The 25,757-nt window shown below is 39.3% G+C and overlaps 1 protein-coding gene across 1 annotated transcript in view; it reads left to right on the top strand.

Moving 5' to 3' along the window:
- Positions 1-25,757, top strand: part of NYAP2 (neuronal tyrosine-phosphorylated phosphoinositide-3-kinase adaptor 2) — a 308,720-nt gene that overhangs the window by 256,216 nt on the left and 26,747 nt on the right. The window lies entirely within an intron of this gene.

The raw sequence follows: 25,757 nt of genomic DNA, 5'->3' as shown, positions 1-25,757 counted from the left end.
ACAACTTTTGCATTTGCTTTTATTTCTCTATGTGTGTATGGGTGGGAGGGGGGAATTTTAGCAGTCTGTGTTCTCATCCAAAAAGGAATCTTTTTCTTCCTTGTGACTGGTGAAACTTTGTTTGCTGTTATCAAATCGTTTTTGTCTCTGGTTTCCATCATTCTGTAATATAAATGTAGTAAACTTGTATTATATGTATTGACTTAGTGGTTATTTTTAAAATTTTTTCTCTCTTCCATGTTTTGTGTACTTTTATACCGTCTCTGAAAATTTATCAATATTTGATAAATTTACCTACTTTGTTTTATGTAAATTTCTTTTTAAATGTTTTGTCCACAACATTTGGGCAGATGTTGTCAATGAATTTGTATATAACTTTTAGCTTTTATCCTATTATACTGTAATATTTGTGGCAGTTTTACTTTTATTTTTATTTAGCTTGGAGCATGGTTGTAAGACACTCTGAATATTGATGTCCTTATGCATATTCATATGCCAATTCATTTGGATTGAATATGGCAGCTAGTCTTTCTTCTTTCTTAGGCCATAGAGACAAGTTGCCTAACCAGATAAGCCAGATATTTACCCAAAACTGTAGATGAATAAGCCAACTTTTAAATAAATCTCTTACACCAACAATACCAGAAGTGTTATCAGAAAGGGAATGTAAGTGTTCATGCATGGTAAATGAGATCTCTATAATCACTTGGAGAAAAGAGACCAGAAATAAAGTCATAAGCTAAAATATCATTTAATCCTTTACAGTAAAACATGTTGCTGTGATGTTCATATGGGTGCATGATTGTGAATGGGAAATTCAGTATGGGAAAGATCGTTACGCATAAATGTCTTCTCTGTAACTTGTCCAATGGAATTCAATCCATTGACTTAATCTGGGAGGATTAATTGTTGTTGCTGTTAAGTATCATAGGTGTTAAATGGGATAATGTCATCCTGGAGTGATTTCTCTCTGCTTCCCTTAGCCTTAATCTTTGCCTTCATGAAACTATTCTGAAATACTAAATTACAGAACTAGTGATGAAACCTCTGTCAGAACTGCCTGTTAGTTAATTAACAGATTTCATATTGATTAATTATTTTAATTGTCAGGCTACCCTAAAAAACATAACTAAGCAGAATAATTGCATTTTTGATAATGAGAGACATTCTACTTCTTGGTATTCTTTTCTGGCTTAAATATGCACAGGCTTTGATTTATGAGTCTTTGAGGTGTCTACAAACACAAGAAATGAAAGACTTCTCTCAAAGGTATCTGAAGTGTCACTTAGCCTTTCTTGTGTCTTAATTTAAAATGTTAAATGCCTTTAAAACTAAATGTAGCCAGCTTAAATAGCTTTTGGATATAAAATAGAAACAATAAAACACTGGGTGAATAAATAATAACACAGCCTCACTAAGATAAAAGCCACCTTCACTGATTAAAGCTGCTGCAAAAATATCTAAAACTGAAAAACACTGGATATAGAAAGAAGAGAATTTTAGGAAATTGGTAGAGTTTTGCATTAATATAATCAATCTTCCAGGTATACAATCCTTGCTGTGACCATACCCTCAGAATCCCACAGAAGTTTTGTGTGTGTTTTTTTTTGTTGTTGTTTTGTTTTGTCTTTATAGTTATTTCATCCTAAGACCTTTCAATTCTCAATGGAAGTGGGTCACTAGGGAAATTTCCTGAACAAAGGACATTATTATCTGCACTATCAACTCTGCTCATCTAATGGGATGTTCTTCATTCTTCAAAATATTTCAACATCAGAAAACACTTCACACTCCTTGTATGTTATTCACTTCCTTTCCTATTTTCAGAAGTTTTGGCACAGCCAAATCATAATACATGAGCTGTCTGGGCTATGAGTTAGAATGAAGCTAGCTGGCTGCCAGGTCTCTCTTCTGTGGCTTATGAGCAGCTGCAGTACATATTATTCCTATATGCATATGTATAACTGAAATCAACCTTGTTCTGTATTCCTATGACCCAGTACTCAACTGAAATCATCAAATACTTATTGCAGTGCCCCTTTTCACATAATTCTCACACCCTCAACCATATATTTTTACTGAGATATCTCAGTATGTCACCTCTCTGTGCTCAGGAATGCAAATCAATGGTAAATGATACTTAACTCGATTGAATCTAAGGGTGAATATTGATATACCAACCAGGATATGGAACACTAGCTTTATCAAACAAGTCATCACCCTGGTCACTTTTGAAGCAGTTTTTCCAACACCAGGATTCCCATGTGTTACTAAAACCCAAAACTCTTAACATAAGATTAACAGGCTTTTTACTAGAAAGTCATGGAAAACTATGTGATCTACTTAATCACACCCTTCCCCTTCTGCCCTGAAAAAAATAAACCTAAAAACAATTGCAGTGATGCTAGTCTATTGAGGAAGACCGTGCCCTTCAGCCACAATATGGGACACTACTCTCCCATCACAGAAATGTGTTTCTCTTCAGATTGTTGTTGACAGTCTATCCTTTTGAGATTTCTCAGTCTTGACTTCACGTCATGATTGGAGTTTTTAAAAAGTGTTGCAGGTAAAGTTAGCTGGAAATGCTGGACATTACTCCAGCTGAGATTCACCAAGTGACTGACTTCTACCCATGGAAGCCTAGAGTCAGCAGTGACTGACTGACCCCAGAAGATTATGAGGCAGATTCTGGCCCACCAGCAGAGTTTGTACATAAACAACATTTGAATATAAACATTTACTTGACATTGCAATCTGCTCTAGCTTCAGTTAACTACAGCAGACACATGATGAACAGAAAGGCATACACTCATTTAACCGGGATTTCAAAATCCAGAAGAAAAATAGGAAGCTGGAGAAAGAAGAATGAGTTGTAAAGCATTTAGACTTTGTTACAGAATATGTATTATTTTCTGAAACTCACCAGATTTTGTTCTTTCTTAATTTTTCCTAGATATATAGAGTAGCTATGGAGTGATCTGAGGCATTTCCTTGGACTTTTATTGCACTGCAACTGTGTGTTTCAACATTAGCCATAATGCAAATCTTTGGCAATCAGACTGCATATCTGTGCCTTTTATTAGAAAGTTAATTTATTTTCGTAATTGTAAAGCATTGAAGTCATCTATTGAGCAAAGAGCACATACCACTTCCTCTTTTTTTTTTTTTTTTTTTTTTTAAGATTTACAGAATTACAGGGAGAGGTAGAGACAGAGAGAGAGAAAGGTCTTCCATCTGCTGGTTCACTCAAATGCCTGCAATTGCCAGAGCTGAGCAGATCCAAAGCCAGGATTCAGGAGCCTTCTTAGGGTCTCCTATGTGGGTGCAGGGGCTCAAGGACTTGGGCCAACCTCTGCAGCTTTCGCAGGCATGTCAGCAGGAGCTGGATGGGAAGTGGAGCAGCGTAGACTCCCACCAGTGCCCATAGGAGATGCCAGGGCTACAGGCCGGGGCTTTAACCTGCTTTGCCACAATGCCAACCCTGCCATTTCCTCTTTTTTCCCTTCTGTAATAGAGTAGAAGCCATATGCTCAGAAGGAAAGCAAGCAAGAACTTTTAGACACAGAGAACAGGTTCATGTGATTCTCCCATTCCAGATAAGAGCAGACCTCTCTGTTCAGTGACCACTGTGGGGATGATGGCATCTATAGCCTTGCTGTAGTTGGTGAAGGACTAGCAACTGGAGCATGGACTTTAAAATATAAAAATCATGCTTTCCTTTAAGGCTGCAGCAGCCAGCATGTGTCTCCAAACAGAAATGCAGATATCCTCAGATGGGTGTTCCCAAGAAAATGAATTCTTTGTTTTTTGGAAGGAAGGAGATGAAAGTCCCACTATCAACTACCCCCCAAAACAAACACACACACCATATGTTTTTAGATAGTGTATCCCTATGTCACTTCAAGGAATTACATAGCTAGCACTGAGCCACATATTGAAAGCTCATCTTCTCTATGATGCTTGTTTATTTTTGTAAACTGGATTATCTGCCTCATTTATTTGAGGGAGGAGGAAAACAAGACCATTGATAATTTCCTTTGGACATATATTCCAATGATTGATACACCAGAATCTCCTTGGAAGCCTATATACAGTGCCTTGACCTTGACCTCTGGAGTCATCATTTCTTGCTTTGTGATCCTGTCTGCAATGATACCTGTGTCCTTACTACCTAGGACAGGCCTCACTCAGCCCAGGCCCTTTTGAAATCCATTCATTTGAAACATAGGGAAGGAGAGAGAGAGAGAGAGAGAGAGAGAGAGAGAGAACAGACCCATCTGCTGGATCACTTCCCAAATATCTGTAATATCAGGAGCCAGAAACTCAACCTAGGTCTAGGTCTCCCATGCTGGTAGGTGGCAGGGACATAACTTCTTAAGCCATTATCTGCTGCCTCCCAAGGATATGCATTAGGAGGCTGGAGTCAGAAGGAAGAGCTCAGACTCAAACCCAGGGACTCTGCTATGGACCATGGATGCCTTAATCACCATTTTCACTGCAGCCTGCCCTCCTAACTACCACCCCCAGTCACTTTTGAATACTTATGGTCACAATTCAAGTTAAGACCATTTACTTTCAACTAGCCCCTTCAAAATTATTTATTTTATTTATCAAAACATTTGTTTTGATGTAGCCCTCTGATCCACCTTCTGCTTGGTGAGTTCCCTCCAGTGTTGTGAGAGCAGAATTGGTCGTCTTTTCCTGTGAACTGTACCCCTCCCTCTTCATGCCAGCACACCAGCCAAAAAGGCTGGAGAGAGAAAGAATGTGCCAAGGAATCTATAGCTTCATGTGTGTTCAGAGTGTGTTTCTGGACATGCCAAGGTGTCAAAACTATTTTCTATGAACTTAAAAAAAAGAAGATAAATAAGAACTTGTGGTTAGTATATGGGATGAATTAGGTGAAGGGCTTAGATGTATTGCTATGCCATTTTCTGGTATAGTATGGTTCCCTTATTGACTTAACATCACCCTCTCAATACATATTCTCTTTATATATATCCTTAGTTTTTTTTTTCTTTCTCATACAATCTGATTTTGCTCCTGTTCCTTAGTCCTTAGCACTTCCAGAGTACAGGAATGTTTTGACTTGTCGACAGCCTTTGCAAATCTTTGAGAAAATCCCTGTTCTTTCTCAGGGTCTGTGTGAGTTCTGGGAGTTCTTTTGACTTTCTATACAGTCAGGACCTTGACACGTAAAATGTACATAGAAGAGACTAAGAGGAAGCCTTAGGACTAGGAGAGACATCAGAGAGTCCTACATTAAAATATGAAGTGCAGAGACACAGACAGGAAATCCAATTTCATCCACTCAGTGCCAACCCTCATCTTCAAATCATACTACCTTAAAGGCTGTGTCCTCATTTGGCTTTGCCTTGAGTAGAATAAAGTAGGGAAACAAAAACAAAACCTGAGGCGGGGGTAGGGGAAATCTGAACCTCCCTGTCAATTTTTCTGTGATCCTAAAACTGCTCTCAAAAATGAAGTGTACAAACAAAACTTAAGGCAGAGAAGCCTTAAGTCTTTTTAGAAATCTCAGCTACCATTGATGTGACAATGGCTGATTCTGTCCTGGTTCTGTAAGCTCTAGTTCAGCCCTATGCGCTGTTGACTTAGGATGTTTGTTACAACACTTCCTGTTCTCTTTTGCCTGAATATTTTAAGTGCTTCCCATCACAGGCTAAGCTTCTGTGGTGGATGGAAAAAAACTATAGTGAGAAGGGGAGAACCACTAAGATATAGTTATGGAGCCTACACCACACTGATTCAATGAGACAAAGAGGACTTTCTCTACCATATGTTGCTGAAGTGTTGAGAAAATTGTTATTATTATTTTTGAGACTGTGATATTCCAATTCCTCTGTGTGGCTTGAACTGAGAAAACATTCTACATCCCCTTTGTACATTTGCACAGTTGGTTCGATTGTGTGCTTACAGTTTTATCATATGATGGGAATGGAAGTAGAGCAGAACAGGGCATACAGGCAACCAGCAAAAGTTGAACTCACTTCACAAACCCACAGCCTCCTTCTCACTACCACAGAGCTTCTGTTGGGCTGTGCTACAGATTTTACAAATGGATCTCATAGTTTGCTTCCATTGGCATTGAAGCCAACTTGACATATGCTTCCAAATGTGGAGAAACCCAATAGGGGGACTTGGAAAATCCCCATTAAGCTCCCAATGCAATGTCCGCACACCTTGAGAAGTGTTTACCTGTACCAGCATCCAATTGTAAAATAAAGCATTATGTTGAAAAAGATTATGTTGCAAAGAAACTATGATGATCTGTTGTAATAATGGTATTTACCAAAGAGTTTGGATCCAGCATTGTGAAATGTGGAATAAGTTCTTGCAAAAGATAAGAATGCCAATGGCTAAACTGATCTGTTGCCGTGTATGATGGCATAAGTGCATTAAAATAATGCAAGTGAAAAAAATAAAAAAGTATTATCATCTGTGTGCTCTCTATAGTCTTGTCTCATGGGTTTATAAAAATGTTATAGGCATCAATTGTGGAACTCTTAATGAGCTTTAATTAGTGCATGTAAAAAGAAGTTTCATCATGCACTTTAAATAGCTGAATCCATGAATCCAATAGTATAGGAAATTAAATGTTGTAACTGTTTGATTTCCACTGTATGTGAAGGATTCAGGTGGCCAGACCTCAGACCACTTTTACAAACAACTTCAGTATGGGCTAGACCATTTTGACCTATTACTTAGCTATTGAATGTTTATTAACTTTCATATTGTTCAAGTGGCAAAATGTTCATCCAGTGTTCTCATGAATAATCTCTCAGTAACTATATTATTGAATTGAATAAAACAAAAAAAGCATTCCAGCTTCCAATAATCTTGCCTTATATCCTCTTGGAGTAGGAGAGAGTGCATCATAGGATGGTATTCCCTGAGAAGTCTTAAATCAATCCACAAATGGGTAGGGTTTGCAGCAAAGGCCTCTGGGCTTCTGGGACTATCTGAATCTCAGTGTTGTGCCAGTCCCTGTGAGTGTCACTGACTTCAGCTTCAGAGGTTAGAGTTGTCAACTTAACCCACCAAGACTATGGGTAAAGTGTTAAGTAGCTGAAGTCATTAAGCAGAGTTCTTTAAGAGCACAGAAGGAACAAGACATTCTGGCTTCTCAGGTGAAGTTGGCATTATGAAAATCATGCCCATCTGTGGACATCTCAGAGGTGGCTTCCTGTGTGATAGGACTGTGCCCAGGGGATACCTGCAGTCCTATCCAATGGGTTGGTCCTACTATCCTGCAGGACCAGGTGAGGTCACATACAATGTCCAAGGTTTGTCCTATTGAAGTTTCAGAGTCCACAACCTTAACTACTTGGCAGACTTTAGAAGAAATGAGAAATGAATGGGATCCTGACTCCACTTCTTAGCAGCTGTGTGGCCGTGATAGCCTTGCTCAACTTCTGCTGGGTCAATGGGGGCCCTGTGTGGCTGTTGTTGGGATTAATGAAACCATATGCATGTATAAAGTCCCAGACAGACCTTACGTGCTGCAAAAATGGTGATTCTTTCTCCCTTCCCTAATTGCTTTTCCTTCTAAGAATTTCAACTTTCCTTTTGCTGGAAAAATTTGAGGAGAGTCACTATAGTTGGTGGTATTCCAGAGGGGGAGAGCATAGGGGGAATGGCTTCATCCATGCCAGGACCACTGCCCTTGCTGAGAACTGTGAGTGCATGGGGATAATGGAAAGGAGATGTTGTTAGGCAGCTTTACTGCCGTGCTCCAAGTTTTCTATAGAAGTGAACCTCATTGCACGCCTCTGGGGAAGACTGGTTTCTGCCACCTGTCCTTGGTCAGTATACCACTAGATCTGGTTATGTTCATTGTTCCTTCTCTCACAAATAAACATTTACTCAGTTATTTCCCACGCATTAGGAAGTCTGTATCTGTCATGTCTCACCTTGCAGGTCTCATGTGTAAGCTTTGAAAAAAAATCAGCCACAGGCATCATTTCGGAAATGCCAGTTCACATGCCCTCTAATATTACTTTCCTATTTAAATTAAGGCATGAAGAACTGTAATGAAATGCTAAGTAAGGCCTTAGAGGAAGCATTCATGTGTGAGGGTCAGGACAGAAGATATAGTCAGTCACGCAGAATGAATTTTTGCCAACTTCATCATTTACTTAAAACTCCCTCAGGCCAATTTTTAATTTTTTTTGAGATATCAACAAGCATACACATTATAAAATGTATTCATCTTACTGTTGAAATGAGTATCTGCCTCTAGATGGGGCTGGCTGACTCAGTTTGGGCAAAGGAACAAAATATTAGCTGGATTCATGGCGCCACCTTGTGCCTATAGTACACATTGTTACTTGTACTCCAAAACAAATAAAACACCTAAGACAGAGAAGATAACAATGTTTGGGATAATAGGCACAATGTTTCTAGAAATCCAGGGTAGATTTTTATGAAGTTCATTCTGTATCTTTTTCCATCACTTTGGCCTTGCAATTTTAGGCCATCTAGTTTCACATAGATCTTTTTTTACATTTTTCTAGAGAGGGAAATAATGAACGAGAGCCAGTGACCTCTGAGTGCTCTGCATTACTTACGAATAGATGCAGCTCTTTTCACTCAGATTCCTGCCACTTTCCATGTATTTTGATTTCCTTAACCTAAGCCTGAATCTCCAGGAAAGGGAATCTTTATACCTTTTTGGTAGACGGAAAGAAAAAGAGCGGAAAAAGCTTAACTAGCAAAATGGGAGAATTCCTTCATGATTTTGGTTTGTCATTAACATGTTTGAAATACAGAGCTTAAGATCCTTTGTTGCAAAGAGTAGTGTCTCTAACTAGTGGGGCAATTTATTTCCAACTGAAATTGTATGCAGTAGGCATGGGTGTTCATGCTATGTTAATACTGACTCAGAGTTGCATTACTCTTTACTCAAAGCCGTAAGTACACTTGCACTGTGAGTGTCTCCCTCAAGAAGCATGACCTATCTGTAGTTTTCCCTCCTGGCTCACCACCCAACACATGTTTGTTTATTCTGTGCTGCAAATGCACATTATCCTTGAATTTTAACATATCAACCTAAATGAAAGAAATTTCTAAAGTAACTTTTTTATTATTATTATTTTTATTTGACAGGTAGAGTCATAGACAGTGAGAGAGAGACAGAGAGAAAGGTCTTCCTTCCATTGGTTCACTCCCCTAATGGCCGTCATGGCTGGCACTGTGCTGATCTGAAGCCAGGAGCCGGGTGATTCTTCTTGGTCTCCCATGCAGGTGCAGGGACCCAAGCACTTGGGCCATCCTCCACTGCCCTCCCGGGCCATAACAGAGAGCTGGCCTGGAAGAGGAGCAACCGGGACTAGAACCCAGGGTGCTGGAGCCGCAGGCGGAGGATTAGCCAAGTGAGCCATGACGCCAGCCTAAAGTTACTTTGGTTGAGGGTTTATTGTATGCTTGGCATAGTAATCAGAACGTTACCAGTTTATTTTCACAGGATATTAAAGAAGTAGGTAATAAAAACCCCCATTTCCCTGATGAATAAACTGAGGCTGGAGAATCTCTACTGCCTGAACGGTCTGTCAGTTAGTAAGGGACTATATACACATGATGTTTACTACCACGTGGTCTTAGATCCTAAGCCAGAACTTCCTGACATACATGTATAGCTACCTATCTGAATTTATTTCTTCTTAAAATTCACTCCCCTTCACTTCATTCATCCATTGAAATAATCACTCTTTGACTTTCTAGGTCTTGCCTTTGAATTTTCATAGGTTAAAAATTTCCTAGGAAAGTGTAAGTTCAACTAGGATTTCAACTAAGCAGGTTGCTACCAAACAGGAAGCTCTCCAAGGGTGAGATGGGGCTAGAATGCATTCCTGGACGAAAGCTCAATGCTACTGATTGTATTATTCTCATAGACCATAGATATTCACATTGTGAGAAATCAGCCATGCCATTGTACGTGTTACACATTTGTGTGTGTTTGTACACATATACAGGCCTGTGAACACCTAACTTTTTCCTCATTCTGGAAAGAAAACACACCCATTCCCACACATGCACACATAAATACCATCTTCTAGAGTACTGGTGTAGATTTAAGCAACAACATGGGAAAGACAAAGAATGTGTTCACCAAGATTTAACTGGTTTCTGGGCTTTCACAGCAGTCCTGTGAATAGACAATTTAAAGGGAGAAAAACAACTATACTGTCACTTCAAAGCACTTGTTTTCTAAAGTAAATGCTGCACTAGAGCCAGTTAATAATCCCTGGTTGTCAGTTATTCTGACAGGGATGGTATTTGGTATCTAGAATGCTACGTTTAATGACTTAGTTCTCAGAAAATGAGGAAATTATTTGAAGGACCAAAAGGTGTCAAGAGTAATCCTATCCAACCCAATCGACTTTGCATATGAAAGGGATACAAAAGCATTTCAGCAGAAACCAACAGCCAGCATTGCTAATCTTTCAAGGTGCATTGCAGGAAGGGTCCCTGTCTGAGCTGTCACTTGTCTGATATATCTAAGTAATGAAACCCTTGGAGAAGTGATGCGGGTACATCTGATGATCAGGTTCATGGCCATGTGGAATTTCCAAGTATGTTGATTTCTACATACATGTGAAATAAGATAATGAATATTAAAGCATATTTCAAACTAGAATGACTAAAGGCAAATGCTTTATTCAATTATTCAATATTCAAAACATGGATTGTTTCTAGAATTTTTTTTTTTTTTTTTTGAGCAAAGCAGTGTCAAGCACTGTCTCTCACCTCACAGAATGCATGCTGCTTTAGGGAAAGGAATACAAGCACTGGACAGGAAAGCAAAAGGGAGGGAGACTGGGGCCACTCCAGCATCTTTATGACTTGGGTTTCCTTGTCTTCAGTCCAACTACACTTTGCAAGATGATCATGCATATTTTACAACAGCTCAGTATCTTTCACCCATTTCCCCAACTGTGGTCTTCTCTCACCCACTTAGCCATGGATTCACTCTTTTTGTCAACAAGAGAGTGATCATGTGCTGGCATCACCCATGCAAAGTCCTGTACATGCTGCCCATTGCCTATAGACTGGGAGACAAACTACTTTGCATGAATTTAAACACCTAATATGACCTGGGCCTACCCTTCCTGTTCGACTTCATTATTTATCACTTGGTACTATCTACTTGCTATACCTAATTCCCATCTACACACCCACCTGTTTTTCTTTTCCCTCATTTTATTTCTTTAAAAATTTGAAGGCAAACAGATTTCATGTTTTTCATATATACAGATTTAGGAACATAGTGATACTTCCCATCCCGCTCTCCTTCCCACCTATACTCTCACCCTTCCTCCTCTTTGCTCTCTTATTCCCTCTCTTAATATTTACAATGATCTACTTTCAGTTTACTTTATTGTCTTAAGATTAACCCTACAGTAAGTAAAGAGTTTAAGAAATTATAAGAAGAAAAAATAACTGTTCCTCAAGGGTAGAGACGAGAGCTGTAAATAATCATCAAATCTCAAAATGTCAATTTCACTCCTCTGTAGTACATTTTTTGGTACTCTATTCATTACCACAGATCAGGGGAAATATATGATATCTGTCTTCCAAGTATTGACTTATTTCACTAAGTATAATGGTTTCCAGTTGCACCCATTTTGGTCCAAAAGACTGGATTTCATTATTTTTTATAGCTGAGTAGTATTCTATAATGTATATATGCCACATTGTTTAAAGGCTTATTTATTTATATGAGAGGAGAGTTACAGACACAGAGGCCTTTCCTCTACTATTTCACTCCCCAAATGGACACAATAGCTGTAGCTGGGCTAATCTGAAGCCAGGACCCAGGAGTTTCTTCCAGGTCTCCCACATGGGTACAGGGGCACAAGAACCTGGGACAACTTCCATTGTTTTCCCAGGCCATAAGCAGAGAGCTGGATTGGAAATGGAGCAGCTGGGATGTGAACTGGTGCCCATATGGGATGTTGCATCATAGGTGGAGGCTTAACCTACTATAGCTCAGAGCCAGTCTCTACTACATTTTCTTTTTCCAGTCATCAGCTGATGGACATCTGGGTTGATTCCATATCTTAGCTATTGTGAATTGAACTTTAATAAACATGGGGTATAGATAACTCTTTTATATGCTGATTTCATTTCCTTTGGGTATATTACTGGGAGTGGGATGGCTGAGTCATATGGTATATCTATTTTCAGCTTTCTATGGTATCTGCATACTGGCTTCCACAATGGCTGTACTAGTTTTCATTCCCACCAACAGTGGATTAGGGTACCTTTCCCCCCACATCCTTGCCAGCATTTATCATTTGTTGATTTCTGTATGAGAATCATTCTAACTAGGGTGAAGTGAAACCTCATTGTGGTTTTGATTTTCATTTCCCTGATGGCTAATGATCCTGAGCATTGTTCCATGTATGTGTTGGCTATTTGAATTCCCTCTTTTGAAAAATGCCTGTTCAAGTCTTTTGCCCATTTCTTAACTGGATTATTTGTTTTGCCGTTGTTGGGTTTCTTGAGCTCTTCTTAGATTGTGGATATTAATCCTTATCACAAGAGACCCTGGATAGCTAAAGCAATCTTAAACAATAAAAACAAAGTGGGAGGCATCACAATTCCAAGTTTCAAGACATATTATAGGGCAATTATAACCAAAACAGACTGGTATTGACACAAAAATAGACATGTAGACCAATGGAACAGAATGGATACCCAAAAATCAATCCACACACCTACAATCCACTAATATTTGATAAAGGAGCTAAAATCAATCCCTAGAGAAACAAATCTCTTCAAAAAATGGTACTGAGAAAATTGGATCTCTGCATACAGAAGTATTAAAAAAGACCCCTACCTTATACCTTTTCTCTCATTTATAAATGCTCCAGGCATACTACCAAGAGTATCGTATCTCTTCCCTCTCTCTGGAACACCTTCCCTAGTCAAGGGTTACTTGACAAACTATTGTTTATCCTTCAAGTCTGGGATCCATGTATTCCATTTGTAAGCATGTCCCAATTCTCCCTATTCCCATCTCTCTCCTATATCTAACCACGTAAAACTAGGAGGAACCTTATTTTTCATATCAGTATGGAACGTTGTCTGAAGGATGTGATCTTCTGCTTTGTTACCCAGAAAAGCAGTTTTGCGAAAGTCAGGTTGAGTAAATTACTTTATTATCAGGTTTTTGCCTTGCAGATGTACAGTGTACAAAGAGAGGGCCATATTTTTGCTTATTATACAAATATATTTGATCATGTAATTTCTTATTCATTTCTCCAAGAATATCTCTTTTGATTTAAAAAATGCAGCTTATAATTGTTTGCATTAAAATGCAGTTTTTTTGAGGGCTGGAAATGCTTGTTTTCAATTTGGAAATCTCTGGCTTTCTCTATATGTGGAATGAATATCAATATGAAGTATTGCTAAGGGTAAAAACAAATAAGCATGTCACTGTCAAACTGTTAAAATAATAAGTTGCAGAAGCAGTTGTGCTCTTGATGATGGCTCTGCACAGTGATTACTTACGTCCACTTCAGCTAGTTAAGTAGTTCATTTTACCTGTTCACTGAGGATGACAGAAACATAAGGGTCATGGAGAATAACACAATAACTGCAATTCACATAGCAACAAAAATCTCCATCAAACTGATTCCTCAAAACTGATTCAAAAACAATAGCAGGCTTATCAATTTCAGAAGAAAAAGTGTGTCACGGGATCCATCCTAGAAAGAAAATGTGCTCTTAAATGTTGCAAGTGTATGTGTAAAACAGAATGTGAATTGTGATTGGAGTCAATTAAGATCTTTGCAGACCCTAAGAACAGAAGTGACTATGAATTCTTCTCCCTATAAATAATTTAATATATAATTTTGAAATAACACAAAGTTTACACAATGTCTGCCTAAACTCCACCTCACTTCAGATTTTTTCTTTATACAAAATTTTGTATAAGTTTATTGAAGTTGAGTTCTTTTGTCTCCTTTCTTTCTGTAGTTCTGCTGTAGCTTTGCTGTTGAGGTGCCCCAAATGCATGACGTTACCTGTTGAGTGCCTTAGCACTTGTAACATGCCCATAGATTTTCTAAAAATATTCCTGCAGCCAAATGCAAACACAAAAGGCAAAAATGTTTCTCAAAAAAGTGTGAAAACTTCAGTGGGAAACAGCAGTTTGCTACTCCAGTGTATTCAACTTCAAGTCTTTCCTCCTTGCTGGACTGTCTTCTCAACTTGATTTACAGAAGTGGAGAATTTTAAAAATACTTATTTATTCATGTGTTTATTTTATTTGAAAAGGAGAGAGAGGGAGGAAGGCAGGCAGAAGAAAGAGAGAGAAAGAGAGAGGGAGATCACATCCACTGATTCTCTCCCTAAATACCTGCAAAGGCCAGCTCTAAGTCAGGTACTGGAAAGTCAATCCAGGTCTCAATTGTGTGTGGCAGGATCCCAACTATTTGAGCCAACTCCTCCTTCTTCCCACAGGATCTGCATTTGCAAGAAGCTGGAATTGCAAAGCAAGCAGAATCAGGACTGAAATCCAAGCACTCTGATAAAAGATGCAAAAGCCCCAAGAGATATATTTAACTGCTATGACAAACATCTTCCCCAAGGAAAGGGGTAGGGTGGGGAGGAGACTGTTTTAACACAATTTACTCTCTGATCATCAGAATAAAATTGCTATGGCTGCCAGAAGAGGGCAGTAGTTTATCTTTCCCTGTCTCCTGTGTAAGTAGGACTGAGCCCTGCAGATCTAGACATTCATTTCACCACCTGTCAGTGAGATGCCAAGAAATGCAGTGAAGAGAGACTCAGGGGTTGGTCTGGAGTGAGAGCCATCAGGTCCTTCTTTCCTTCTCATCCTTTCTATCACCTTTTACCTCCCTTTTAGCTACTCTAGGGAGCTGAACCAAGGAAACAGGTGTCCCCAGTGGATGCTGCAGGGGCTACTTTTCTAGTGCTGCCTTGAAGACTTTAAACACCATAGCTCTGCCAATAGCCTTCTGGAATATGGGAAAAGGCTAGTGGGAGCAAAATGCATGTTTGGCCACTTTACCATTTTCTTCACTTTCCAAAACCTCCGTGCTCTAAAATTGTCCACCTTATGCAAAATTATTTATTCTATGGGTAGCAAACACACCACCCTGTGTAGCAAATCTTCTTTTGCACCACCCACCAAGTACTACGAATAAACATGTGCCATTGACGTTTCTCAGTAATTAACATTAGAACTTCACTGCTGCCAAACTGCTTCCTTATATATTCTGTCAACCAATGCTTGATCCCTACCTGCCAAACACTAGGTATTCTGCTAGATGTTGGAGTTTGCAACTTGTTTGATTTAAAGACATTCTGTTCAATGGAATTTCAGCCCAATAAAGAAGCCATGTGTGTATGTGTGCACTTATGCCTACACTTGCAATTCCGTGTAATTAAGGAGAGTATGCACAGAAGACAGAGAAGGAATATGAGGATTGATCATGCTGGTGAAAGTGGTCAAGCACAATTGCATAGAAGGAAGAACTGACATTTGATGGACATTTCAATAAGAGAGCATAGAAGGGCATTACAGACTGAGGCAAGAAGATTGAAAAAGGAGGGAGGAGTCTGAAGCTGTAAAATTTGTCAGTGACATGTAAGTAATTTATCATTATAGAAGTATAACGTGTTGAGGTGGGAAAATTTCAAGGAAAAATTGTAAAGGAATGAAGAGCAGGTGGTATATCTCTAGGAGTATTAGGAACCTTAAGCAGGATCATTGTCAGCCCCATTTTACAAATAGAGAAAACTGTACACATGAGAAAGTCAGCCAAGATCTGTTGGAGAGTTGTCTCCTTGTAATTCAAATTACAGTTCCCTGAGATCTTCTCACTTAAGCATCCAAATGACAGGATGATTACAGAGGAGAGCCCTTCCCTGTTCAGTTAGCATTGCAAAACAGGAAATTGTTAACTTACAAGTCTCCAATGCACAGAATACCTAAGAACATTCATCTGTCTGTTTCACAGAGAAATTAGAGGCTGATACAATGAGTGTACTTTTTTATTTTAAAGACTTGTTTATTTATTTGAAAGGCAGAGTTACAGAGAGGCAAAGGCAGGGAGAGAGAGAGAGCGAGAGAGAATAGTATATCCAAAGCTAGAAGCCAAGAGCTGCTCCTGGGTCTCTCATGAGGGTGCAGTGATCCAAGGACTTGAACCATCTTCTACTGCTTTCCCAGGTCATAGCAGAGAGCTGGATCAGAAGTGTAAAAGCTGGACTCGAACTGGTGCCCATGTGGGATGCCAGCACTGCAGGCAGTGGCTTTACCCACTACACCACAGCTCCAGACCTAATGTGTGTACATTTATACACATAGTCTTTTTTTCTTATCATGCCACTTCATCAATGAATATTTGAACACGTTAGCTCCTGAGATGAAGGATATTCTTTTAGATAATACTAAAAAAAATCAATACTAAAAAAAAACAATTTATTAAGATTCAATTCTGCGGTCTAATTAAAGCACATTTCCAAATCTCTGCAAATGCTCCAATTCAGGATCAGACATTGAGTTCTTACAATTTCTTTTCTTTTCTTTTTTTTTTTCAAACCTTTTTCAATCGCTTACATCCCCAACTCCAATAGTGTGTGAACTTGAACTTCTTTTTTCCAAGGATGTCCCTTAACTTTGATTTGTCTGACTGCCCCCATGTAGTCAGATTCAAGTTACCCACATTCAGTATGAAGACAACGCATGACAGCCTTCTCCGAGGATCACATGCATGTGGCATCAGTCTGTTTCATCTAAGGGAACTGCTGTTGGAGTGTGCCTGAACCCTTCTTCTCCAGGTTTCTTCACTCTAAATATTCTCCCTACCAGGGGCAGGTGGCATAGGACTGCTTCAGAGTCTGTCCACCCAATGATCATACCAATTGATTGAATGCATTGTTTCTCTTGTATTTTATTTCTTTAAAAAGAAGTCTAATTATGTTCTGGTGATTTCTACATGCCATTAACCTCTCACTTCCTCTTGTGACCATAGCAACAATTATGCAAATCACAATTATTCTATGTTGCCATGAGAAAACTAAGTAACAAAGTCAGAAGTATCAAAGTTTCCATAAAGAATGATGGCTGCTCTTGGACTTGAACCTCTCTCTTTTCACTCCAAGTCATGTCCTTTCCTGGGTGTGTTTTCTGCAATCCCATGGTTTTTCTGGAGTAAATACATACTACAAATAATGCTGGGCAGCTTATCACCACTAGAGGGCGGCAAAGGCCTTCCACAGTTAACATGGCTACTTTGAAATGAACTAGAAATTCCTTGACAGGGAATAGTTTAGTGTAGTATAATAGCTATACAATAAAGAAGGAGAAAAAAAAATCATAATGTCCCACTAGGTGCTACCCTCTTTTAGTTTTGCTAATTCTAGTTTAAGGTGCACAGCCATTAATTGTAGACACACTAGATCAAAACTAAAGACAAGGCTGAATATCAATAAGCTACAAAATGCTTTGTAGGGCACATATTTAATTTATAGTAAGGTTTCAGGCAGGAACAGTCAGTTGGTTGTTCTTTCACAATGTATATTGTCTACCTGTAGGCATAATGCTTGTGGTACATAAATCTGCCAAATGGATGTTATTACTGTTTTCCAAAGTGTCTGTATCTCCCCTTTTAGAGAAGATATAAAAAATCATTACACAATGTGAATTTTGACTCCAAGATGACATATTCCTTTAAAATTACATATCCAAAATAAAAAGATCTCTGCACATTGCTCCTTTACCTACCCACGTAAGATATCATAATATCTATGAGAAACAGTGACTTGAGCAGCATAGCCCTGACTGTTAATGAACAACTTAATACATTATCCCTCTTAGTAGTTTTTTTTTGTCTGTTCTACTTAAAACTATTGGTTGAACTCTGTAATTAACACACAATTATTCTTAGGTATTGAAATTTAACTGAAAAGTGATCTTTGTTAAATATAAGAGTGGGAATAAGAGAGGGAGGAGATGTACAATTTGGGACATGCTCAATCGGACTTGCCCCAAATGGTGGAGTTAGAAATGTGCCAGGGGATTCCAATACAATCCCATCAAGGTGGCATGTACCAATGCCATCTCACTAGTCCAAGTGATCAATTTCAGTTCACAATTGATCATAATGAAAGGACTAAGAGTCAAAGGGAGCACATAAACAAGTCTAGTACCTGCTAATACTAACCGATAGAATAAATAAAGGGGAGAGTGATCCAACATGGGAAGCGAGATACTCAGCAGACTCATAGAATGGCAGATGTCCTAAACAGCACTCTGGCCTCAGAATCAGCCCTAAAGGCATTTGGATCTGGCTGAAAAGCCCATGAGAGTATTTCAGGCATGGAAAGCCAAGACACTCTGGCAAAACAAACAAACAAACAAACAAACAAAAAAAAACACCACACCTAAATGAAAGATCTCTGTGAGTGAGATCCCAGTGGAAAGAACGGGTCTTCAAAGAAGGAGGTACCTTTCTCTGAAGGGAGGAGAGAACCCCCACTTTGACTATAACCTTGCCTAAACAAGATAGGAGTCGGAGAACTCAAAAGGCTTCCATAGCCTTGGAAACTCATGACTGGAGCATAGGGAGATTACTGATGCCATAAACAGGAGTGTCAATTTGTAAAGTCAACAACAGGAGTCACTGTGCACTTACTCCTCATGTAGGATCTCTGTCCTTAATGTGCTGTACATTGAGATTTAATGCTATAACAAGTACTCAAACAATATATTTCACTTTGTGTTTCTATGGGGGTGCAAACTGTTGAAATCTTTACTTAATGTATAAATATTAATTAATCCTTTTAAAAGTCCCTTTTATGGACAAAGTGGGTGGGGCACAACTAGTGTTTACATATTTCGTATTTCCATTGACTGTAGGTTATAAAAACCGAAAGATACTCATAAAGCTAGATGCCTACATTCTTAATTGCTCAAAATAAGAATAATAATAAAATACTAATCAGCTGGGGGCACAGAAAAAGAACACTGTCTTGTCACATCAGTCCTATGATAGCAAGCTTTGAGATAGTACCGGGAAGAGCTCATTTTTTTTAATGAGTTGAAAATCATTGAGAACTGTTACACTGAATGACAAGTCAAAATTTAATTAATATTCAAAATCCTTAAATGGAAAAAAAGTCACCAATTTGGTCCTAGAAAAGATATAATTAGACTTTAAAGATACAAAAGAAAGTATAGAAAAATGCAAATTTTTATTCAATTGTATTTGGCAGCCAGGTGATATGAAAGGTAAAGAGTGAATTGAATAGATACTATCAAATAATGGATACTATATTTAATATATACTATTATTCAAAACCTCTAGTTGTTGGTAAGAGGTGTGGACATCTCCTTTCAAGAGATTTGATATCATTATGGACAGAAAGGAAGTACAATACACTCTTTGAATGAAAACCTTTACTGTGTACACTCTGGTGCATTAAGACACTATCTGCTACCAGCAGTGAACATGATGTTTGCAGGAGCTGCTTTGGAAGGTTGATAGATAGAACATGGTGAGTTCCTCCACCCAAATCCTTTTCATACAATTTGACCTTGGTTTTGTTGTCATGGTCTCACTGGTAAACTTAGACATCATGGGATAAAAATGGGGAGAGACTACCGGTTCCTCCTATCCAATAAAGAGGCAAGTTTAGCTACACAGGGAGATCTGTTGGAGATCAGTGTATGCTGTTGAATACAGTTTCTTGGTTAAATCTGAAAGGAAATTCCTGGAATGTTTTACAGGGAGAGGCTGTAGCCTCTTTTCTTTGGAGACCTTTGAAACCACAGTGGATTTCAGAATTGTGAGATGATGCCAGTATGGTTGTGCCCAAGATGAGGGCAAAGATTATCATAGGAGTCTTTACTCCTTGTCACCATAATTCTATTGCAAATTCTGAAAAGAACCCTCACAGAATGTTAATGATAACCTGTAAATCTGCATATGGCCACAAAGGGGTGCTGTTGCCTTATTTTTATCACCTTCCTAGGACAATTCTTTTAGCATTTTCCTTAATTATCCTACATTAAACATTCAGACCCTCATTTTGGAAGCATCAAACAGAAATTCCTTGTTTATTGTGTGTTTTGGAATGTTGGGATATAGATTAAATTCCATACCCCTAAAATTTCTTATCTATAGCCGTTTGTTTATACAAACACAGTCTGTAAATTATTACGAAGCATCAATGACAAAGTTTCCTTTTCTAGGTGGTGATCAATGAAAAGGTCCTTATTTATGGCTGCTTCTAAGGCCAGTTAATGAATTATGCAATGGTCACTTAACCTTTTTTTGGTAACAAGGTCCTGGTGCCAATAAGTCATTGTGAGACCTGCACGACAATCAGGAAGCTGAGTTTCCTTGGGAGATTCTAAGTAGTGGGAGGAGAGTAGTGTGGGCGTGCAGCAGGTTACCTCCTCTCCTCTCTTCCCTGGCAGGGAGGATGCAAAGGCCAAAATAGTTAATGGCTGTCTGGTTCTCCACTCCCCTTTAGTCTTGGGCACAATGGTAAGGCAAGGCAAGCTCTCTGTCCCTGACCCAGCTGGGCTGCAGAACTGAAGCTCATAAACTTACCACATTGTGAGCAGAGGGCACCACCAGTGGGTGAGGAATTCAGGTGATACCATAAAGCTTAGGACCTTAATTGCTGAGTTCAGTGCAGCAGAGCAGTAGTAATTAGCTTTCTGCTCTGAATGCTACTTGGGAGACAGAAAGAGTAAAAGTAAATGAAAACCCTCTCCTTTCTCCTAATAAGATACTGGTGAGAAGATGGGGGTCTTGAAGGGAGTGTAACACTCATGGCCTTGAATATATATTACATGGTGGTGTTTGGAGCTGGGATTTTGTAACATATTCTGACAGTCATGTTACGGAGGGTGATATTTTCTCATGTTTGCAAATGAAGAGCTTTAAGAAGTTAACTTAAAAATACTCAGAATTTAAAAATTTTTAAAGTTATTTTCATTTTATTTGAAAGACAGACTGACACAGGCAGAGACAGAGACAAAGAGAGGTCTTCCATCTACTGATTATTTCCCCAAATCTCCAGGACTGGGACAGGCCAAACCAGGAGCCAGGAACTACAGTGGGGTCTCTCATTGGAGTGTGCATTGGAGTGTGCACTAACAGGAAGTTGGATTCCAGCAGAAAAGTCAGGACTTGAACCAAGCACTCTGACAGGGAATGCAACACTTTATGTCTCAACCACTGCATCAAATGTCCACCTCTCAGGAGAGATGAGGAGTTCCCTTAGGGGTGATGGCTTGGGAGAAGGGGGGTAAGCCACTGCTTTCAGATGCCCATATCCCATACTGCAATATATCAGTTCTAGTCGCAGGTCTGCTCTCCATTTCATCTTTTGCTAATGCACAGCCTGGGAGGCAGCAGGTCATGGTTCAAGTACTAGGTTGCTGCCACCCATGTAGCAGACCCTGATGGGGTTTTGGGCTCCTGGCTTCACTCTGCTCCAGCATCATGGGCATTTGAGGCATGAGCCAGCAGATGGAAGACCACTCTGTGTTTCTGTCTCTCTCTCTCTCCTTTTCAAATAAAAAATACTAGAAGCAATCAAGATCTACCTCCCTCTAGAAGCTGTGTTGGGGTGTGAGAAGGGTCAGTGTATGAGAAATAATTGAGGAGGAATATTCTTGTTCATGTTTGCCCCTTGAGGCTACGCCAGGTGAGCGTTCATAGAGCAGCCATGTGTGAACACACTAGGCTGATTAATGCAGAAACTGAAGACATGCACCCTGGATCAGCACAGGATACAATTTGGGGAACTGCCCCTGTGTGGAAACCCTACCTAGGACCATGACCCCTGATGTGTTAGCTGAAAAGTGGAGCATTTGTTTAATCACATGTCCCAAGTCTGTCTAATGTCCTTGCAGATTCTCCTGGGAGCAGTCTGTTGGGAGAGAAATGTGGGTTACATTTGGTCACAGTGGGAGTGTGTGGAAGATTTATTGGTGCAAGTGTTTGAGGATCACTAAAGCTTAGGGAATTCGGAAAGTGGTGTGATTCAGAAGTTATATTTCTAATAACCTTTTACTTCCAAAGTAGATCATATGTCAGCAAGCTACACGAGAAACCTCCAGTGTAATATATTAACAGAAGAAAGACCACCGATGTCTTAATTTCTATGGTAAAATAAATGATTATCCCTTTCTCCTTCTCATATCATTTGACAAGATGTGTTTGTTCCATGACCCACATTTATTACCTTAGTGATTTTTCATAATTCATTGTTTACTAATGGTGAAAGAGTTTCCATCATTCTTCTTGAAACGCAGAATAAATTAATGGCCAAGTCTTTGGAGGTCAAGTTCTTCCAGACCTTTTTCTAAAATTTCATGGGAAAAAGGCAACCTTTCCTTCATTGTGTAGCATTTTACTAGAGAGTAAAAATAAAAACAAGGCTGTTTCTCTCTTGAATGCCCTGTGTGTCTGAATGCATGAGGGCCCAGAGGAAGCCCAGCTGGAATATACCAATTTATGAAATGCATCTCTCATGCAATGGTGAGATTGGATTTACATGTGCAGATGTGTGGAGTCTCTGAGTTTAATCCTGGTTCAATTATCCCCTTGCTGAGTTCCATGGACGAATTATTTAACCTCTCTGACTCAGGTGCCTTATCTGAAAAATGGTAGTAATTAAGATGAGCTGTAATTATAGTCCTAAAGAGCACAGGATAATGGCAATTTATGATAAAATGGATTGACAACATTGGATTTCTTATCATTGTTCAATCCTCAAAGGATAATGAATATATTAGTTTATTCCTGTCCCTGCTAAGAGAAAGATATGAAATATGTTGTATGAGAAACTTGGCAAGTGTTGTTCAGGGAAAAATGTGGCTTAACAAGTATGGACACAATTACAAGTGCTCTTGGAAGCATGTTCTCACTTTTGAGGAATGCTTTAAAAAAGCAAGTACTTTATTTCATTAAAAAGGTAGAAAAATTAGTAGCACCATATAATTTGAAATCACAGTCCTAGGAAAAGAAGGTAAATCCACTCGTGAGATGTTTTCATTAACTATAATATAAACAGAGTGTATCTTGATATTTTAAAGAATTTTGTCTACAAGGTTCACTAAAATATTTGCCAATTGTATTGAATTAAAGTAATTACATTTACCATCTGACATAATTTAAAGCCATATTTAAATATTGTACACACATTGGTAATATAGTTTAATTTTCTAAGATTTATTTAATTATTTATTTTGAAAATCAGAGTTACAGAGGCAGTCAGAGAGACACACAGAAAAGGAGATCTTCCATCTGCTGGTTCACTCCCCCAGATGGCCACAACTGCCGGCACAGGGCCAGGCCAAAGCAAGAAGCCTGAAACTCCATCCAGGCCTCCCATGAGGGTGGCAGGGACTCAAGCATTTGGTCCATCTTCTGCTGCTTTCCCAGGTCATTAGCAGGGAGCTGGATTAGAAGTGTAGCAACCAGACACAAAATGACACTTATGTAGGGTGCTGGTGTCACAGGAGGTGACTTTACTTGCTGTACTACAATGCTGGCACCTATTGTTACGTTCAAAGTGGAGTTTCTATGGTTTGATTTATTTTATAAATATATTTTACTACTGTACCGGCGCTGTGGCTCCCTTGGTTAATCCTCCGCCTGTGGCGCCAGCATCCCATATGGGCGCCGGGTTCTAGTTCCGGTTGCTCCTCTTCCAGTCCAGCTCTCTGCTGTGGCCCAGGAAGGCAGTGGAGGATGGTCCAAGTGCTTGGGCCCTGCACCCACAAGGGAGACCAGGAGGAAGCACCTGGCTCCTGGCTTCGGATCAGCGCAGTGCTGGCCATGGCGGCCATTTGGGAGGTGAACCAACGGAAGAAAGACCTTTCTCTCTGTCTCTGTCTCTCTCTCTCCCTGTCTAACTCTATCTGTCAAATAAATAAAAATAAAAAAATATATTTTACTACTGACTTTTCTCTATCCTCCTACTTGAGATAGTGTGTTGGAATGTAGAAAGATGGCAGCTTTTAGAGCCGATAAGCTCTGGCTCTAAACATCTCCTGTACTACTCATCTCTGGCACCTATAGTGAGGTAATTGCTATCATTATTATTAGTAGTAAATCATATTCTATGAACACACAGGACTAGAGCATGTCATCCATAATCTGCTAGCACAGTGTTTCATGGACCATGAGGGCTCAGTCTGCCACTTGTGATTTTCTCTTGCAGGATAAGTCTCTCCCACACATGCAGTGAGTGGATTCATCAGTGTAATCACTCATTGGCTCAAATGCTTCAAGTCAGAATGTCAGCAAAGGACTTGGAATGTTGTTCGCATGAAGTTGGAAAAAAGCAACTTCCTTGTTAAGCAAAGACAGCTGGGCCTTAAAGGGTTGCTCAAGTTTACAGTATGGGTAAAGCTCTTAATTCTCTAACAGTCCAATCTTAGAAGAGGATGCCAATAGAGGGTGAGAGCCTACAGTTGATTCTGGAGCTTGATATTACCTAGAAAACGATTGAAATTTATCTCTAAGGCAGATTCTGCCCTCCCATGAGTGCCAAATATGGTCCTGTTCCTTGAACTATTTTACTGTCAATGATATGTATTTTTCTTGAATGATAGTGTTCACTTTCCTCAAAAGACTAATTTATTTATATTCAAGGAATTTTATGGTAAGCATATATCTTGAAATGATAGGCATACCATCTCATGTTTATTTAACTTTGTTATGAGGATATGATATGTTCTATTGAATCCCCATAATCAGATTATAATAGGGACACATATTCCTATCTAATAAATTGGAAAGATGAGATAGTGCATAATTCCCCTTGCGCTCTCCCTCCAGTGTAACTCGTTATTGTGAGAACTGGAAATGAACTATTGACTGTCAAAAGGCTGGGTTTCTTTTATGATTCTGAACCTGTGCATTTATAAAAAAGTATATATGAAGACATTTTCTCATCATTGCTAATCCATGACATTTTTATAATTAGCTGTTTATCTGTCCACAGAAGTTTCTTTAAAGACAGGATGTAATTGTTGGAAAGTATCATCTGAAGTCACCCCACTCTAGTTCTGAGTATAGTCATACCACAAAATTAGATAAGACACAAATTGTCCAAGGAAAATATTACTTCCTCACACTGTGAGTACATGTTTCACATTTGTGATTGTGCATCAGGTAGGTCAGTAACACAGCTGCTGTAACAAACACAACCCAACATTTTAGTGGTTTTTTTTTTTTTATGTGTCTTGATCACATAGAATCCAATAACTATGTTCCTGATTGATGGATGCTTCAGGGATCTGGGATCCTGCCAAACTATGGCTCTGTCATGCAGGGGGACCCCTGAGCCTGCTGTTAGATTTGCTGTCTCAGGCTGACAGGCCACCAGTGGGATGGTGGCAGAGTTATGAGGTGGGCAGAGGCAAAAGATAAAGTCTGGAAGGAGTTTATCTGTCTGCCCCGAGAGAGACACACAGTCAGAATTCAGTCATAGGCCATGTGTAACAGTAAGGGAGTAGGTCTACAATAAATAATCATTATAGATGATTGCATAAATCATGGGGGGAACAATGATGGAAAAGCAGAGAGGGTGAGCCCTCAAATGTCTACAGTTGTAGGAGTTGCTGATGGGATACTCAGAGAGAAGCTGTAGAATTTTCGGGATTCTGGAGCTAAATCTTGCTATTCATTTGGGTGCCAAGTAAGGTAACTCCTTCAGCCCTCAGTTATTTA

The sequence above is a fragment of the Oryctolagus cuniculus genome, chromosome 3 (assembly GCF_964237555.1).
Source record: "Oryctolagus cuniculus chromosome 3, mOryCun1.1, whole genome shotgun sequence".
Taxonomy (NCBI): domain Eukaryota; kingdom Metazoa; phylum Chordata; class Mammalia; order Lagomorpha; family Leporidae; genus Oryctolagus; species Oryctolagus cuniculus.
The sequence above is the reverse complement of the archived record's forward strand: the minus strand, read 5'-3'. Positions and strand labels throughout refer to the sequence as shown.